Genomic DNA, 18,611 nt, shown 5'->3' with positions numbered 1-18,611 from the left:
GATACATTCCATCAATACCTAGTTTATTGAGAGTTTTAGCATGCAAGGGTACTGAATTTTATCAAAGGCCTTTTCTACATCTATAGAGATAATCATAGTTTTGTCATTGGTTCTGTTTATGTGATGGATTATGTTTATTGATTTGCATATGTTGAGCCAGCCCTGCATCTCAGAGATGAAGCCAGCTTGATCATGGTGGATAAGCTTTTTGATGTGCTGCTGGATTCAGTTTGCCAGTATTTTATTGCAGATTTTCTCACTGATAGTCATCAGGAATATTGGCCTGAATTTTTTTTTTTTTTTTTTTTTTTTTTTTTTTGTCTCTGTCAGGTTTTGGTATCAGGATGATGTTGGCCTCATAAAATGAGTTAGTGAGGAGTCCATCTTTTTCTATAGTTTGGAATAGTTTGAGAAGGAATGGTACCAGCTCCTTTTTGTACCACTGGTAGAATTCAGTTGTGAATCCATCTGGTCCTGGACTGTTTTTTTGGTTGGTAGGCTATTACTGCCTCAGTTTCAGAAATTGTTATTGGTCGATTCAGGGATTCTACTTCTTCCTGGTTTAGACTTTGGAGGGTTTAAGTGTCCAGGAGTTTATCCATTTCTTCTAGAATGTCTAGCTTATTTGTGTAGAGGTGTTTGTAGTATTCTATGATGGTAGTTTGTGTTTCTGTGGGATCAGTGGTGATATCCCCTTTATCACTTTTTATTGCATCTACTTGATTATTCTCTTTTCTTCATTAGTTTGGCTAGCAGTCTATCTATTTTGTTGATCTTTTCAAAAATGCAGCTCCTGGATTAATTGATATTTTGAAGGGTGTTTCATGTCTCCATCTTCTTCAGTTCTGCTCTGATCTTAGTTATTTCTTGTCTTCTAACTTTTGAATTTGTTTGCTCTTGCTTCTCTAGTTCTTTTAATTGTGACGTTAGGGTGTCGATTTTAGATCTTTCCTGCTTTCTCTGGTAGGCATTTAGTGCTATAAATTTCCCTCTAAACACTGCTTTAGCTGTGTAGTCATTCAGGAGCAGGTTATTCAGTTTTCATGTAGTTGTGTGGTTTTGAGTGAGTTTCTTAATCCTGAGTTCTAATCTGATTGCACTGTGGTCTGCGACACTGTTATAATTTCCATTCTTTTGCATTTGCTGAGGAATGTTTTACTTGCAATTATATGGTCAATTTTAGAATAAGTGTGATGTGGTGCTGAGAAGAATATATATTCTGTTGATTTGGGGTGGAGAGTTCTGTAGATGTCTATTAGTTCTGCTTGGTATACAGCTGAGTTCAAGTCCTGAATATCCTTGTTAATTTTCTGTCTCATTGATCTGTCTAATGTTGACAGTGGGGTGTTAAAGCCTCCCATTATTATTGTGTGGGAGTCTGAGTCTCTTTGTAGGTCTCTAAGAACTTGCTTTATGAATCTGGTTGCTCCTGTACTGGGTGCATATGTATTTAGGATAGTTAGCTCTTCTTGTTACATTGATTCCTTTACCATTATGTAATGCCCTTGTCTCTCTTGATCTTTGTTGGTTTAAAGTCTGTTTTATCAGAGACTAGGATTGCAACCCCTGCTTTTTTTGCTCTCTATTTGCTTGGTACATCTTCCTCCATCCCTTTATTTTGAGCCTATGTGTGTCTTTGCACGTGAGATGGGTCTCCTGAATACAGCACTCTGATGGCTCTTGACTCTTTATCCAATTTGCCAGTCTGTGTCTTTTACTTGGGGCATTTAGCCCATTTACATTTAAGATTAATATTGTATGTATGAATTTGATCCTGTCATTATGATGCTAGCTGGTTATTTTGCCTGTTGATGCAGTTTCTTCATAGTGCCAATGGTCTNTTACCATTATGTAATGCCCTTGTCTCTCTTGATCTTTGTTGGTTTAAAGTCTGTTTTATCAGAGACTAGGATTGCAACCCCTGCTTTTTTTGCTCTCTATTTGCTTGGTACATCTTCCTCCATCCCTTTATTTTGAGCCTATGTGTGTCTTTGCACGTGAGATGGGTCTCCTGAATACAGCACTCTGATGGCTCTTGACTCTTTATCCAATTTGCCAGTCTGTGTCTTTTACTTGGGGCATTTAGCCCATTTACATTTAAGATTAATATTGTATGTATGAATTTGATCCTGTCATTATGATGCTAGCTGGTTATTTTGCCTGTTGATGCAGTTTCTTCATAGTGCCAATGGTCTTTACAATTTGGTATGTGTTTACAGTGGCTTTTACCAGTTGTTCCTTTCCATATTTAGTGCTTCCTTCAGGAGCTCTTGTAAGGCAGGCCTGGTGGTGATAAAATCTCTCAGCATTTGCTTGTCTGTAAAGGATTTTATTTCTCCTTCACTTATGAAGCTTAGTTTGTCAGGTTATGAAATTCTGGGTTGAAAATTCTTCTCTTTAACAATGTTGAATATTGGCCCTCGCTCTCTTCTGGCTTGTAGGGCTTCTGCTGAGAGATCCGCTGTTAGTCTGATGGGCTTCTCTTTGTGGGTAACCCAAACTTTCTGGCTGCACTTAACATTTTTTTCCTTCATTTTAACCTTGGTGAATCTGATGATTATGTGTCTTGGGATTGCTCTTGAGGAGTATTTTTGTGGTGTTCTCTGTATTTCCTGAATTTAAATGTTGCCCTGTCTTGTTAGGTTGGGGAAGTTCACCTGGATAATAACCTGAAGAGTGTTTTCCAGCTTGGTTCTATTCTCCCCGTCACTTTCATGTACACCAAGCAAATGTAGGTTTGATCTTTTTACCTAGTCCCTTATTTCTTGGAGGCTTTGTTCATTCCTTTTCATTCTTTTTTCTCTAATCTTATCTACACACCTTATTTCATTAAGTTGATCTTCAATCTCTGATACCTTTTCTTCTGCTTGATTGATTTGGCTATGGGTACTTGTGTCTGCTTCACAAAGTTCTCGTGCTGTGTGTGTGTGTGTGTGTGTGTGTGTTTTTTAGCTCCATCAGGTCATTTATGTTCTTCTCTGAACTGGTTATTCTAGTTAGTAATTCATCCAATAACCTTTTTTCAAAGTTCTTAGCTTCCTTGCATCGGGTTAGAACACGCTCCTTTAGCTCGGAGGAGTTTGTTATTACCCACCTTCTGAAGCCTACTTCTGTCAGTTCGTCAACCTCATTCTCCATCCAGTTTTGTTCCCTTGCTGGTGAGGAGTTGTGATCCTTTGGAGAAGAGGCTTTCTGGGTTTTGGAATTTTCACCTTCTTGTGCTGGTTTCTCCCCATCTTCGTGGACTTACTTACCTATGGTCTTTCATGTTGGTGACTTTCTGATGTAGTTTCTGAGTGGATGTCTTTTTTGTTAATGTTGATGCTATTCCTTTCTGTTGTTAGTTTTCCTTCTAATAGGCCCCTCTGCTGCAGGTCTGCTGGAGGTTCACTACAGATCCTGTTTGCCTGAGTATCACCAGCAGAGGCTGCGGAACAGCAAAGATTGATGCCTGTTCCTTCCTCTAGAAGCTTTGTCCTAAGGGGCACCTGCCAGGTGCCAGCTGAAGCTCTCCTGTATGAGGTGTCTGTCTGTCCCTGCTGGGAAGTATCTCCCAGTCAGGAGACATGGGGGTCAGGGACCTACTTGAGGAGGCAGTCTGACCCTTAGCAGAGCTTGAACGCTATGCTGGGAGATCCGCTACGCTCTTCAGAGTCAGCAGGCAGGGATGTTTAAGTTGGCTGTAGCTGGGCCCACAGCCACCCCTTCTCCCAGGTGCTCTGTCCCAGGGAGATGAGAGTTTTATCCATAAGACCCTGACTGGGGCTGCTGCCATTTTCTTGGAGATGCCCTGAACAGAGAGCCAGCTCATACTTTTAATAAAAATTTTATTCCTAAATATTGGAGAAGAAACAACTTTTGAGACAGTCAATCTAAAATATATACTTAATTCTTTCTTAATAAATTCTGAGTAGGTTACACAGATGAGCTATTCCCTGAATGATCAGTGTTATGACCTCTCTTCCTTGTGAGGACTTCCTGTGTGACTCACACAAACTATATTGACCTGATATTGACCTTTCCTTTGCATTTAATGCAGGAACAAAAAAAGTTATAGGTGAAATTAAATGAGATCAGTTGAGACCCTGATTTTTAAAGCAAAATCAAAATCTGTACTTGATTCTGCTTTGAGAATCATGGAATAATGGGAATGAACATTGGAATGATCTTTAAATAGATCAGATATGTTACCAATGAAGTAAAATGTGTTTTCATTTCACCTTTTAAATTTTACCTTACTGACTTAACAGCACTCCCTCCATTATTATCATTTCAGTAATTCAGTCATGCATTCTGTTACATTCATATGAATCTTTATAGAGTTCCCACTGTTTCAGGCACTTTTCTAGGTGCTCAGCATATAGCTATAAACAATACAACAAGGTCCTAGCCTATATAATTACTTATGTTAGATACTGACATAATAGATTATTGCTATTTACAATAAACAAGTAATAATTCATAAATGACAAATCGCTTGGTGGAAAGTATATAAGTCTTACAAAGGAAATAGGGTGGGCAATATTGTAGCTTGCATTTTATTGGCAGTGCAATAGAAAGTTCCTGGCTAGTTCTGAGAAGGAGAGTACCATGCTCTGATTTAAGCTTTTAAATGCCATTCTGGCTTTTGAATGGAAAGGAGAATTTGAGGGCCCAAGAGTAAGGACAGAATCCCAGGGACCAGTTAGGAAGCCTTGCATTAGTCTAGATTAGGAATAATAGTGACCTACCATGGGACTTCACCTTGTGATCGTGTGAGTCAATTCTCCTTAATAAACTCCCTTTCATATATACATATATTCTATTACTTCTGTCCCTCTAGAGAACCCTAATACAAGCATATTGATAGTAGTAGTGACAGTTACACATGCCAGTTAAATTCAAGTCCCACGATAGGTCATCGGCAAGCTGAGCAGCAGGGAAGCCAATAGTGGCTCAGTCCAAGTCCCAAAACCTCAAAAGTAGGGAAGCTAACAGTGCAGCCTTCAGTCTGTTGCCAAAGATCCAAGAGCCCCTGGAAAACCCCTGGTGTAAGTCCAGGAGTCCAAAAGCAGAAGAACTTAGAGTGTGATGTTCAAGGGCAGGAAGCATCCAGCACAGGAGAAAGATGAAGGCCAGAAGACTCGGCGAGTCTGCTCTTTCCACCTTCTCCTGCCTGTTCTTTTCTAGCTGCACTGGCAGCCAGTTGGATGGTGCCCACCCAGTTTGAGGGTGGGTCTGCCCCTCTCAGTCCACTGACCCAAATGTTAATCCCCTCTGGCCACACTGTCACAGACACACCCACGAACAATACTTTGCATCTTTCAGTCCAATCAAGTTGACAATGTTAACCATCACAATGCTTAAACGTGCTTTTGGCCATTTGTGTGTTTTTTTGTTTTTTAATTCACCTCCTGTCAGATTGCTTATTTTCTGGTTTAGTTTTCCTTATCAATGTACAATAACTTTTAATATATTAAAGAAATTAAACATTTTGAGTGAGGTATAATGAGAAGCATTTATTTTCAAATTTTAAAATTTGCCTTCAAATTTTAATTTCATTCGTCTTAATGATTTTATCATACAGCTATTTTAAATTTTATATGGTCAAATATAAAATACCATTTTGAATTATTTTCAGTTTTCCTGAAGGTGGAGGTGGGGAGGAAAGAGAGGAGCAAAAATAAATAAATAAATAAAATATCTGTTGAGTACTAGGCTTAACACCTGGTTGATGAAATAATCTGTACAACAAACCCTTAGGACACGAACTTACCTATATAAGAAAACTTCACACGTACCACTGAACCTAAAATGAAAGTTACATAAAAGAAACAATAACCCTGTCTACCTAGAGGAAACTAAGTAAATTCATATGTTTCTTCTATCTTAAAAGATTTGATTTATTATAATATTTATAGAAATATAAATGCACATTAAAAGTAAACAAAATTAATCAAAGACAATAACCCATTACCTTGATATCTATAATTTCAGTTTGTAAACAATGTTATATTGTACTCTGTTTAACGTATTTTCGCCAAATACATATATTGCACATTTTTTATATCATCTCATACTTTTTTATTTTAATAACTTCAGTATTTGTCTTTATTTTACCTATTATATTCAGGTATGCTCTTTGTGTTGGACGTTTTCAATTTTCTTCTATTGCAAACAGTGTTGCTAAGACACATTGGCAATGAAATCTTTATGGACGTTCATGACTATTTCCTTAGCATCTACTTCTAACGTAAGTCTGTATGTCAGCAGTACTTCTGTTTTAAAACCTTGAGTAGGGTGACAGAAGAGCAATTTTGAAGTTAGATCCCTGGTCCTGCTAACTGTGTCACCTGGGCATGTCACAAACACCCCCTGTGTGCCATTTTTCTTACTTCTATAGTGTCCACCATCTATAATAGTACCTACACCTCAAGACTGTTATGAAGATTAAGTGAGCTAATATACACAGTAGCTTAAAAGAGTGTCTTGGCATTCAGTGAGAAATTTATTTCTTATTATGTACTGCTGAATTGTCCTAAATATGGTGTCTGTTCACAATTTTAAAATACATAAAATTCCTATTTATACAGTCTTGTTATTTTATTTTAAAATCCCATTTGGAAATTTAAAATGTTGTATTACTGTTTTAATTTGCATCTACTTAGCTTTCTAGCAAAAATGAACATTTTAAATCTATGTTTAATTGCTGATATATATTTATCCATCTCTGAATTGCTTGCTTAGACATTTTCCAAAATTTCCATTGGGATATTTATTTGTCCCTTATTAAGATTTTAAAGATGTATTGATATTAACTCTTATATGCTGCAAATATTATCTCCTGTCAGATGTTAATTTGTATATGTGTTTTCACCCAATATTTTTTAGAGGTAGAAACTGTGGTATAACACTCTTTTATAAAAATACTTTAACACCAGCGTGTTCACTAAATTGCTGGAAACTTGTAGACATTATATGAGGTAAGTATACAGTTGACAGATTCAAGTTAATAAGGCAAAGACTTCAATTTAGAATTAAATATTTTTTAATGAAAGAATATTTAGTAATATATTTTAAGTAGGATATGTGTATGAGAGAGAGAGAGAGAGAGAGATAAGAGAATTGAGTCTTCTTGGCAATTCTTGATAAGATTTAGACCATACCTAGTTGACTCTATAAACAGAGACTTCCAGGTGGCTGTCTGGAGTAGTTCTATGAAATAAGATAGGCACTTCACCAAAGCCGCAGTTGTTTCAGTGTTAAGATCTGCAAGGGGAAGTAGAGTTCCTTCCCTGGGAAGACAAGACCCAATTTTCTTGGAGACACACAGGCAGCCAGATTAAAGTCTAACCTCTTTTCCATTGGTGTGCACCAATTCAGCTGAGAGTGTGAAAAATCTCTATTCCTCTCTACTATCTTTAGCTACCACTCCCTGCCATTTCATTACCACAGGAACAGTCTAGGAGGAAAAATTAAAACTTGCTTTGTTTCCTATCTTGTGAGCCTATATTTCCAGTGTAAAATCTCACTCATTTGAAGGACAAAATATCCTCTAGATCCATCTTTGAAATTTAGAAAGCTAGTCTTTATTACAGTAAGGCAAAAGTAATCCCTAAAGCTGAAATTTTAGAAAGATTTACAAATATATTCATCTTAAAAATTAATGGTTCCATTATTTATATGTTTGTCTTCAGTTCATCTGCTGCATATTTGGGCTGATGGCAAAATAAGATTCTTAACTTACTTTCAAATGATTAGTCAATCTTTCCAGTTCCATTAATTTGAAACACACTAATTCAGCATGCCTTCAGAATACAATATTGAAATGCATATATAAAGTGAACTTTATATACTAGTACACCAGCACACATACTGTTTTTATCATCATGAATTTGTTGTATCTTTTACTGTCTGGGAGGCTAGTAAATATCCTCTTTCTGACTTTTGTCCTTTAACACTTTATTAGCTGATCTTTCTATTCTTCCCCAAAAGAAGTGTTGAACTTCTTAAGAGAAAAGGAGAAAAAAATTACAACTGTTCCCGAGGGATTTTTTCTTCTAATTTTGAAAATAATCTCTATAAATGTGTTGAGGATAGCTGTTTATAGCATTTTCCCATCTGAGATTATTACACACATATATCATTAAGATGTTATTTTATGTCCCTGAAAAGAATGTAATCATACTCTGTATATTTTGATAATATATGGATATACAAAGACTATGTATTTTTGGATATTTAATATTTTAAAATTTGAATAATCAATGAGATATGGTCTTTCTCATGTGTTCTACCAGAGAGTTACTGATAAATAGCAAGAGTACTAGTTGTCACACATGTATTTTTCATCTGGATATATGAGCACATTACCTTGGTTTAAATAGTACATTATTCTCTTTAAATTTCTAGATAGATATATATCATCTGCAGACAGGTGATGTTCCTTTTTCCTTTTCTGATAGCAATTACTTGTTTTCTTTAGAACTCACTCACCTAGCATGAACTTACAAGATACTGTTAAGTAGCTGCAGTGAAAATTAATTTACCTTAAAGTTTTGCTGTAGTGTAAGACTTTTATCATGTTAAAGAAAATAATCTTCTTTAACAGTCAGGAATGGGAGTTCATTCTTATCAAATTTTGATTAAAAATGATTGTTCAGTCCAGGGACAGTGTCTCACACCTGTAATCCCAGCCCTTTAAGAGGCTGACATGGGCGGATTGCTTGAGCCCAGAAGTTCTAGACCAGCCTGGGCAACATAGCGAGATCCTGTCTCTACAAAAAGTATTAAAACTAGCCAGGCATGGGGGTGCACATAGTCCCAGCTACTTGCGAGACTGAGGCAGGAGAATCACCTGAGCACAGAATTTGAGGCTGCAGTGAGCCATGATCACACCACTGCACTCTGACCTGGGTGACAGAGTAAAACCCTGCCTCAAAAAAAAAAAAAGATTATTCAGTACTTTCTATGACCTGTATCCTAAGAACTCTACCTGCGTGATTCTACTGAATCCTCACCTCTATAAATCAGATACTCTTATAACCCCAGTTATACAAATTAGGATATTATAAAGAATTTTAAAAAGAAACTTTTCAAGTACTATGTTTGAAAGTGGTTACTGAGCTTCAGAATTCTACTCTTAATATCCTATGCTCTTTCTTTTTGGGACATTTATAAACATAATTGTATTATTTATCTCCTTTGATGTATCACTGTATGAATTATAGTAACTAACATTTCTATTAAAATTTTTTCTTTGAATTCCCAAAATTGGCCACGCTAGTTGCTATCTACATAGTATTGGACTTAGGTTGAGAGCACTTCCAGATAGTAAGCCAGTCCAGATGGTAAGCGAGTCCCGAAATTCTGTCTTCATTTGGCTTCTGAAACCAAACACTTCCAGGTTTTCTTTCTCACTCACACACTAACTCTTTCAATTTTCTTTTCTAGGTCATGTTTCTCTTCCTTGTGTCCACATGTTAAATATTCCTAATGCTCAGGGCTTATATTCTTATTTTCTCAAATTATACCCTCTTTGTAGATCATCTTTTCTGGTCTTATGGCTTTAAATGTCACCTGCATGCTAATGATATTTAAATGTTTCCAGTTTAAGTTTATCCACTGAGCTCCAGGATTGTTTATTTAACCAACTTCTTGATTTCTTCATTTGGATTATCTAAGAGAAATTCAAAATTGGCATAGTCAAAATAAAACTTTAGATAAGTATATATTTTAATGATTAAAAGAAGAAAACGTGTTTTATATCTACATTATTTTACCATTTCAAACACTCTTCCACATATCTGTCTAGTATCATATGCCTTCTTTCTGAATAATTTTCTTTAACATTTTGTGTAGCTCAGCTATTTTGGCAAGTAATCCTTTAAGATTTTGCTTGTCTGAAAATATTTTACATCTTCATTTTTGAAGGATACCTTTGCTGGGTATAGAATTCTACATTGCCATTTTTTTCCATTACTGTAAAAAATGTCACTGCACTGTCCTCTGAATTAAATGATTTCTGCTGCTGTTCTTATCTTCGTTTTCTGTATGCGATGTGTGTTGTTTTTTTCCTGACTTACAGATTTTTTTATTTTTCTTTGATAGATTTACTATATGTTTGTCTGTTTGGTATTCATCCTGTTTGGCTTTCTCTGAGCTTTTTGGATCTATGGTTTGATATCTTTTATTATTTTGAAAACTCGTCATTGTCTCTTCAAATATTTCTTCTGCCTCATTTTTCTCTCGTAGTTTAATTACATGTTAATGAGATAAGGAAATATTATCCAATATTGGGTGGACTCTTGTTTTATGATTTTTTTTCTTTTTCTGGTTCAACTTGAACATATTAAAATTTATACTGACATATTTTTAGTTCACTGATTATTTTACAGCTTGTGGTAAATCTACTGGTGAACCCATCAAAAGAATGCTTTATCTCTGATATTTTGTGTAATGATACGTATGCGTATTTATAATATTTTCATTTAACTTTTCCTGCTAAAATTTCCCACATGTTTATCCATTTTTTCCATGTTTCCTGCTAAGGGTTTTGGCATATTAGTCACAGTTATTTCAAATTCCAGACTCTGTCACTGTTAATCCCAGTGTCTGAATTATCTCCGAATGTAGTTATATTGTCTGCTTTAGCTCTTTACTCAGTTGTTTTTCCTTACTCTATTTTGTGTCTCAGGATTTTTGATTGAATTCTGAACATGATGTAGTAAAGACTGAGATAAACTGTACTCATAGCTGGAAACAGGCATGTCAGGCTGTTGTGGAGGATTGACTTATTCTAGTCAGGAGTTATCTTTGGGTTTTGTTGTTGCTGTCATTACCTCTAGTAAACCACAGGTTTCAGAGTTCTCTAACAGTGGGCTGCTGTTGTCTTGTGGTAAGAGTAGGGAATGGGATACCAAAAGGTTTCCATGATATTCCAGAAATCATGGATAGTACCAACCCCTATACTATACATATTAACACTATACCATATTTTTTCCTATATACACATACCTATGATAAATTTAATTTATAAGGTAGGCATAAGAGATTAACAACAACAATAAAAGAAAAATTATAATATACTGTAATTAAAGTTATATGAATGTGGTCTCTCTCTCAAAGTATCTTCTTGTATTATGCTCTATTTTCAAACCATGGTTGACTGTGGGTGACTGAAACTGTGGAAGGTGAAATCATGTATAAAGGGGCACTATTGCTTTTCTTTTCTACCTTTCCTTCAGTTTTTAACCATCCTGGCATGACTCAACCAGAGAGAGGGCTCTTCCAAAGCTCTTTCCCTCTCTGAAATGTAGACTGCTCTTGTTACTCAGTACTAGGTTCATGGTAGGGAAAGCAAAGTCCTCTGTTACCCTGCTCCAGTTTCAGGCTTAGCCTCACCCAGTGCATATCAGTCTTATAGTTACAGCTATCTAGTGTTCCTACCCATCCTCTCCATTGCAGAAATTATCTGTTTTTATCTGTAGTCAATTTTGGGCAAGAGAGAGTTTACTGCCCTTCTACTAGTGGTAGCAGACTTCTGGTTAGCATTGGTGTACAATCCTGAATCAGAGGAGATGTCCCACCCTTCTGCCAGAAGTAGAATAATATTTTTTGACGTATTTCTCCGAGTGTGTTTCTCGGAAACACCAATGTATTCTATGGTTAGAAAAGCTTCCTGTTTCTCCCCAAGAGGAGACAGATTTTTTTCTATTCATTTCTCAGAATCAGTCATTCTTTGCCTGTGCTCTGAGTCAAAAATGTTTGCTGCTCTCTTCCAGTAGCTTATGTGTTTGCTTCTGATGAGAGTGTTACGTGAATAGTCCAAAGACCTCTTCTGTCTATTGGCTGTAGATTGTTTATTTCTTCAAGGCTCATGATAATAGTATCATTAGTCCAGAGGCAAACTCAGATTTTTACACATCCAATTGCTCAAAAATGTAGTCCAAATAAGCATATTTTTAGTGAGTTAGAGTCTGCCTGCTTTGCATATCCCAGAAAATTTCATTCAACATCTACTAGCCTTAGCTAAGACCAATTCTGGAGTTATAAAAGACTACAAGCCACTGCTGTCCTTTGAAAATCTTGGTCTTAGAGACTCCTCATGTTGCTGCTTTGTGACCTCGTGTAGACACACAATCCCCTCACCAATTATCCTCTCTTGCCCTTGCCCTATTTTCCTTCTGGATGGTAGTCCTGTGCCATTGTCACTGGAAGGTCTCATGCTGTAATATGCGCCCCTCCTGCCCCACCACACATACACGTGAAAACCTGTCAAGGTACCACCCTAATAAAGCTCATTGTTTGTTAATGCCTCCTGGCTATCATACATATATATATATGTTTATTTATGTATATGTTAATAATGTAAATAATTTATATATGTAAATATATACAAATATATATATATATATTTATCAGTCCTGAAGTCCCTGAACTCACTTCAAGTGGCAATGAAGATGAGGTGATTTTGGTTATGATCAAGGAATTCATATGTGGGTCTACCCAGTTAGTGAAACAATCATTGGTTATATTGGTTCTGGACAGCCTTAAGTGATTGGGACTCAAACATTGGAAAGCCCATACATTAGTTTGGTACGACATTGCTGTAGTGTACTCTTAATATTTTACATGTACCCCCATACCTTACTAGCCTGGCCAAGCAGGAGTACCAATATCTGAGTGAATCCCCACCATTAGAATTGACTTTTGGAGTCAGAGGCCCAAGAAAAGTGGTTAGTGCACCTGTCTGGGTCCCCCACTAGGAAGGTGCCAGATGTTGTAAGACCTGCAGGCCTGAATAGAAAAGAGGGAGTACACACTTCTAGACGAAGGGCAGCCTATCTGTGACCCTGTAACAGGCTACAGTGGCAACAGCTCCTTGTAGTCAGTGATTTGGGGTATGCTGAGATAAAAGAATATCCTTATTCCTAGGGACTGCTACATCAGGTAAATGAGCTAGTGAGGCAGAGACATCAGGCTGAGGCCAGGCTTCTGAGCCCAGCTGGAGGAGTAGCCTTTGTAAGCAGCTAGCACACCTCCATGATACTCAGTTATGCTGTGTGATGTTGTCATTATGGTTTCTCCTTGGAGGGATATTGAGATCCCAAACTTTGGGCCGAACTAGCCTAAATGTTACTTCAAGTGAGTGAAAGCAAGGCAATCTACGTCTTTGTTCCTTCCAGAACTTTAAAGAAGCCACTGCCCTGGTGAAGAGATGCTCTAAACCACAACTCATGTGCTGGTCTTTGTTCATGGCAGCTTCTTACCAGGAGGCCACACAGAGAGTGAGGAGGGGCCTGAAGTCCTGGGGGAGATCATATGAAGCGAGGAACCTGGGCAGGAGGACTCGTGCTCTCTAGCACAGTGTCACCAGGACTGGAACTGAGATAATTTACCCTCTACTTGCCAGTGACCACCCACTAAGTAATGAAGACAGAAAAATCAGAAGGAGAGGACCAAGGAGGAGGAGAAAGTTATCACTTGGATGAGGAAACATGGCCTTTCTCTTACACTGAGACCCAGTTTCTCTTTAAGGAGCTAGCCTGGGAAACAAATGAAAAGGGGCAGCCTGGCCACATAGAATGTATTTGGTGGGGAGTAAGCTCTACCTAACAGGAGCTAAATGTAAACCATTGGCTGCCATAGTTTTAGATGCAAAAATGGTATTCCTTTTAAAGGATCCTGTAAAATTAGTGCAGAAGGTAGGAATGACCCACATAGGAAGCTCTGGTCTTCGTCCGTCTTCGTCCACAGATGCCTTGCTGCTGTAGATTTTTACAACTTGGGCAGGTGTTCAGCCTACCTGAGACCTTGTAACAGCCTGGGCAGAGTGTCAATGGAAAATTTTAGCTGAAGCCAAAAATCCTCTCCATCCATTGGGGATATTAGAATAGGCTTATCAGTCAACAGATGGCATGTAGTATGATGACTTGGCAAGTCTGGCTGAGTCTATTCAGCTGTTTCTCAGGGCGGTCCTGAAAAATTTAAGTTGTCCTTACTGGCAATGATTGCTAATGCTAAAATAATTTGAGACACCATACAAACCCTGGATTTAAAAGAAGCTCAGCCACATCTCAGGATAACCCAAGGACTGGAATTCATGGCCAAATCTCATGCCTGGATTACTTACTGGCAGAAGAAGCAGGTGTACTTGCTAATACATCTTTCTGTAGGTAACACTCACCAAGTTTTACAGATAGCCAGGAACAGGTACCAAAGGGGCCATGATGATACTCTGTTCACTAAACAATTAAATGAATCAAAGTCTTTTCCTCTTCTAATCTATTCCCCAGACTTTCTTCCACTAAATGGGCATAATATCGGAAAACAGAATTTGAAACTGTAGCATGTGCCCTTATAGGACTCTGGGTCATTAGAATGCTTTACCACTCACTGGCTCCAAACTCAGGCTTTATGAGGTAATATACAACTTGGATTGTAAAACAACATGGGGCAAAGAGATATACATGAGCCAAAAATAGCCCTGTGTTGTTTACTTCTTCACACCAGGCTGGGACCACTGAGCTCAAAAACCTGTCAGAGCTAAATTCAAATTTGTATATATCCAGTTGCTTTAAATATATCCCAAATGAGCATATTTTTAGCTATTTGTGAACTTGCCTTTGCATATTCCATAAAACAGCATCCAACATCTGCTAGCCATAGGTTACGCAAACCATAGGATTTAAAAATACCCCAAGCTCTAGAATTCTCTGGCCTAGAGACTCGCCATCATGCTGGACACTTAAATTCCCTTTCCAATACCTCTCTCCTGAGAGCCCTCTTGTCCTCTTGCCCCCGTGTGTAGTCCACCCCACCCCCATTGTCTTTGGAAGATCTTTTTCAGAGAGGGAATTTTTCCTCCTCAGGCCAACTTATCAAAGTACCCTATACCCCCCAACAGAGTTCCTGTGTGTTACTACTGCTTAGTGGTCCTATCTTTCCTGTTGATCAGCCTGCAAATCCCTGAATTCACTACAGGAAAGAAAGGTCTGGGGAAGTAGACAGGGCTTTTTACTCTCTCATCCCTACCCCAAAGCCTGTCTGCTAAGACCCAAAAGTGGTAGAGATTCCCAAAATAAATTGTGAGATAGATAGATTATGGGGACACCTTGGGAATGACCAAGTTTCCATCCACTTTAAGTAAATGATGAGAGATAAAATGAAGCTGCATTTTATTACATACCATGAATTGGGCTTAAGTTCAATGGCTAGCTTATATTCACAGTATCTCCTGAGTTTGATCATATTCTACTACTTCCTCTGCTATCTCTCTAGATTAAAGCACTGTGATCTTTTCCTTGGACAATTACAGCCGTCTTCCTGGTATGCCTATGAAAGGATCCTGTAAAATTTGTGTCCTTGCAACTCAGATACCCTACTCCCGTGATGTCTGATGTCTATTCTCTACGTGACAGTTTTTAAAAATGTAAGTCAAATTATTTCATGTGATTGCCAAATCTCCCCAAAGGTTTCTTATTATACTTGGTAAAAGTTTCAAAGTCTTTACCATTTGTTCTCCCACTTTATCTCCTATCACTTTCTCCTTTGTTCTGTCTTCTGGTATTATGTTCCGCCTTGGTTCTCTTAGACATATCTTCCATGTTCTTGTCTTAGGCATTTGCACTGGCTGTTCTCTCTGCCGGAAATGCTCTTTCCTGCATTTTCTGTGGCCTTCCCCAGCACCTTATGGAGAATAACCTTCCTCCTGTCCATTTCTTACCCTGGTTGCTTTGTCTTCATAGCATTTTAGACATCCAGTGTGCCTTTGTTTCTTTCCTGTCATCTCCCACTGGAATATAAGCATTGGAAGGATGGGAACAGCATCTTGGTTTTATTCACCGTCTCTCAAATCCCTGATACTTGGCAGGTCCTCTGAACATATCTTTGGACTTGATGGGCCAGTGCTTAAAATCCATATTTAGCAAAAGGCAAATATTACTTTCAGAGAAGAAACTTCATGATATGAGAATTAGAATATCAACGAATTAACTATTGTTACAATTTTTAAATTGTAATTGAATAGTCAAATTTTATAAGTTTGGCACTGAAATGCAAGAATGTTAATTTCCCAGTACCTTAATCTACAAGCTTGCTTCTGTTACTGTACTGAATGTCTGCCTTACTAAATACATGCTTACTTTCAACTGAAACTGTTGAATGACCAAGATCATTTTTCACTCCTGCCGCTGACAGTGTCCATGTCCAACTGGTGGTGATGCTATCACCCATCTCCTGACATAACCCTGAACTTGATTTGTATTATATAATTTCTTTGAAGCAACCTTATAAACTAAAGTTTGATACAGTATTTGAAAAAAGGATGTTTTCTGAGTATTTTCAGATTTCAGGCTTAGAATTACTGCCCTCACTTATATATTTTATGTCTAATATTGTTTTGCATTCGCTTGCTGTTTTACATAATCACTGTAGGGAAAATGCCCTTAAACTACAGACCCAGAAATGCAAGCAATGTAATTAGTTTTCAAGATAACAAAATTGCCTTTGATTTATTGTCTGTAGCTCAGTTTCCATTAAATGAGTATTAATTTTAGCATTTTACCTGAGTGGAATAATAGAAGGACGTTTGCAGCAGATAAAAGTTTTGAAATTCTTCTGTTTGATTACTTCTTCAGCAGTGCCCATCACACTCACTTCATTTTCTGTAAGAAACTATTGATGAAATAGGTCATACTGGTTGGTTATGGCTTGCCTGTAAATAAATTATTAAATATTTATTTCAGCAAGTCTTTGTCTTTTTGACCTGTAATTGTAATTTTACCATATTTGAATATCTTGCATAGGTATTTGATAAGGCAGTACTCAAATCTCTTATATATTATGTAGTTTGTCTTCAGCTAGAAAAAAAAATGCAAAATTCCCAGTACATTCCTGATAAGGCAATGGATTTTTTTTTTACATTATCTTGTACTACAATTTCTTTCTGAATACACAATTAATGGGTGTTAACAAAACAATGTATGCTTTTGGCTTAATTACTTAAAGCTTAGACCACATCTGTGCCATTTTCAACATCAGTTGCATAACATTGTTTTTTAGAAATTATTTTCCATTTTGTATGTATTTCTTCAATGAAATTCACTGTTTTAGCTTGTGTTGGATACAAAATTCTCTGAGCAAGCAAAGCAGAGGTATAGTAGGAGTCATTATTATTCCACTGAGCTGTCAAACCTTTAATATTTTCTTCTAGAGTCAGAACTATAAGACAAATATTATGAAAATACTTTTGTAATAATTGTTTTGAAATTTACTTAGTGAAAATAATGGTGCTTGGGATACCTAATTTTTTTTCTTCTTCAGACTATTTATAGTGTTTATTGCTTTGAATCAAAGTAATTTAATATGAATATTTTGTATATTGGAAATTTTTTCTTTTTGTGGAAATGTTGGCTTTTAATCCCATCCTTATAGAGTATGAAAATCATGAGTAGGATGCTTTTAAAAAAGGCTTTAAAGAGTATAGGTGGAATTAAGTATCTAAAAAAACATTAAAGATTATTTTATATACTATTAGGAATGCCAGGAATATTACTCTATAAATTATTTCTTTTTACAATTTCTAATTATATACGATTTTAAATATGTTTTGTAATTAAACTGTTTTCCATTAATAGTTAGATTAGTTTGCATAATCTAGTATTCTCAAAATTAACTATAAAATATATTACTCTATTCAACTACTTGAAAGTTTTAATGTTTTATATATAAAGTTAACAGCTTTCAGTCATTAATTATAAAACCATTTTTCTTGCAATACTAGATATATTTCATCCAACTGATAGAATTTTAAAATATAACATATAAAAGGGTTTCATTCCAAGTTATAGCTAGAATATTTACCTTCATTTGATTATGAATATTTAGATATTAATAAATTTCAATGGTACACATATTCATATTACTGAAGCTGTTATATTGATTAGCTATAATTATGTCAATGGATTATGGATCATGTACAAATTTGTAGATACCAGTAATAACTCTGGAGTAGAGTTTGAGCCTCCCAAAGAAGCCACACAGCAGCTTTTGGCAGGATTCCACCACTGAAGGTGGACTCCAGTACACCAATAACCAAGTGTTGAACTAATAAAAGAATGGGCACACATTTCTCTTACCTAGAATTCACACCAGGAGAAAGATGATGTGACATTATCTCAGCATACATACTGGGAACGAATATGTTTGGGAAAAGCGTCTGTTCATTCTGCAAAGCTTTACATGCATCTTCTCCATGTCAGGCACGTTCTGTTAGGCAGTGGGCATACAGCCCTACAGAAAAGAGACTAAGACCCTATTCCAGTGGAGTAGACAGACAATATACAGATAACCAATCAGTGTTTTCCCAGTTTCTATGAAGACAAATAATACAGTTCAAGGAAACAAAGTGACTGCAGCTTTGATATTAGACAGGGGTCAGGGACAATCTCTCTGGGATTTTCTGATAGTTGACTAAAGATCTAAAGTAAGGACATGAATTTGTGAATATCTGGAGGAAGAGTTTTCTAAGCAGAGAACAGCATGCACAGAAGTCTATGGTGTGAACATGCTTAGTGTATTTAAATAACTGAAAAGAAGCATATTTGAATAACTGAAAATGGTTGTAGTAT

The 18,611-nt window shown here is 36.7% G+C and overlaps 1 long non-coding RNA gene across 2 annotated transcripts in view; it reads right to left on the bottom strand.

The window, feature by feature from the left end:
* The window catches only part of LOC108537860 (uncharacterized), a 27,373-nt gene extending 9,104 nt beyond the window's left edge, over positions 1 to 18,269 (bottom strand). Inside the window, exons 1-2 of one of the 2 annotated variants that reach the window (XR_001887937.1) lie at positions 18,120 to 18,269; positions 16,547 to 16,696 (exon numbers count right to left, since the gene is read on the bottom strand). This is a non-coding gene — a long non-coding RNA (uncharacterized LOC108537860). The remainder of the gene's footprint in view (positions 1 to 16,546; positions 16,697 to 18,119) is intronic. The other variant, XR_001887938.1, reaches the window with a different exon arrangement.
* Positions 18,270 to 18,611: the final 342 nt, after the last annotated feature.

This window comes from Rhinopithecus bieti, unplaced genomic scaffold (assembly GCF_001698545.2).
Source record: "Rhinopithecus bieti isolate Rb0 unplaced genomic scaffold, ASM169854v2 scaffold_315, whole genome shotgun sequence".
Taxonomy (NCBI): domain Eukaryota; kingdom Metazoa; phylum Chordata; class Mammalia; order Primates; family Cercopithecidae; genus Rhinopithecus; species Rhinopithecus bieti.
Note: the sequence above shows the minus strand (reverse complement) of the source record. Positions and strands in the feature narration are given on the sequence as shown.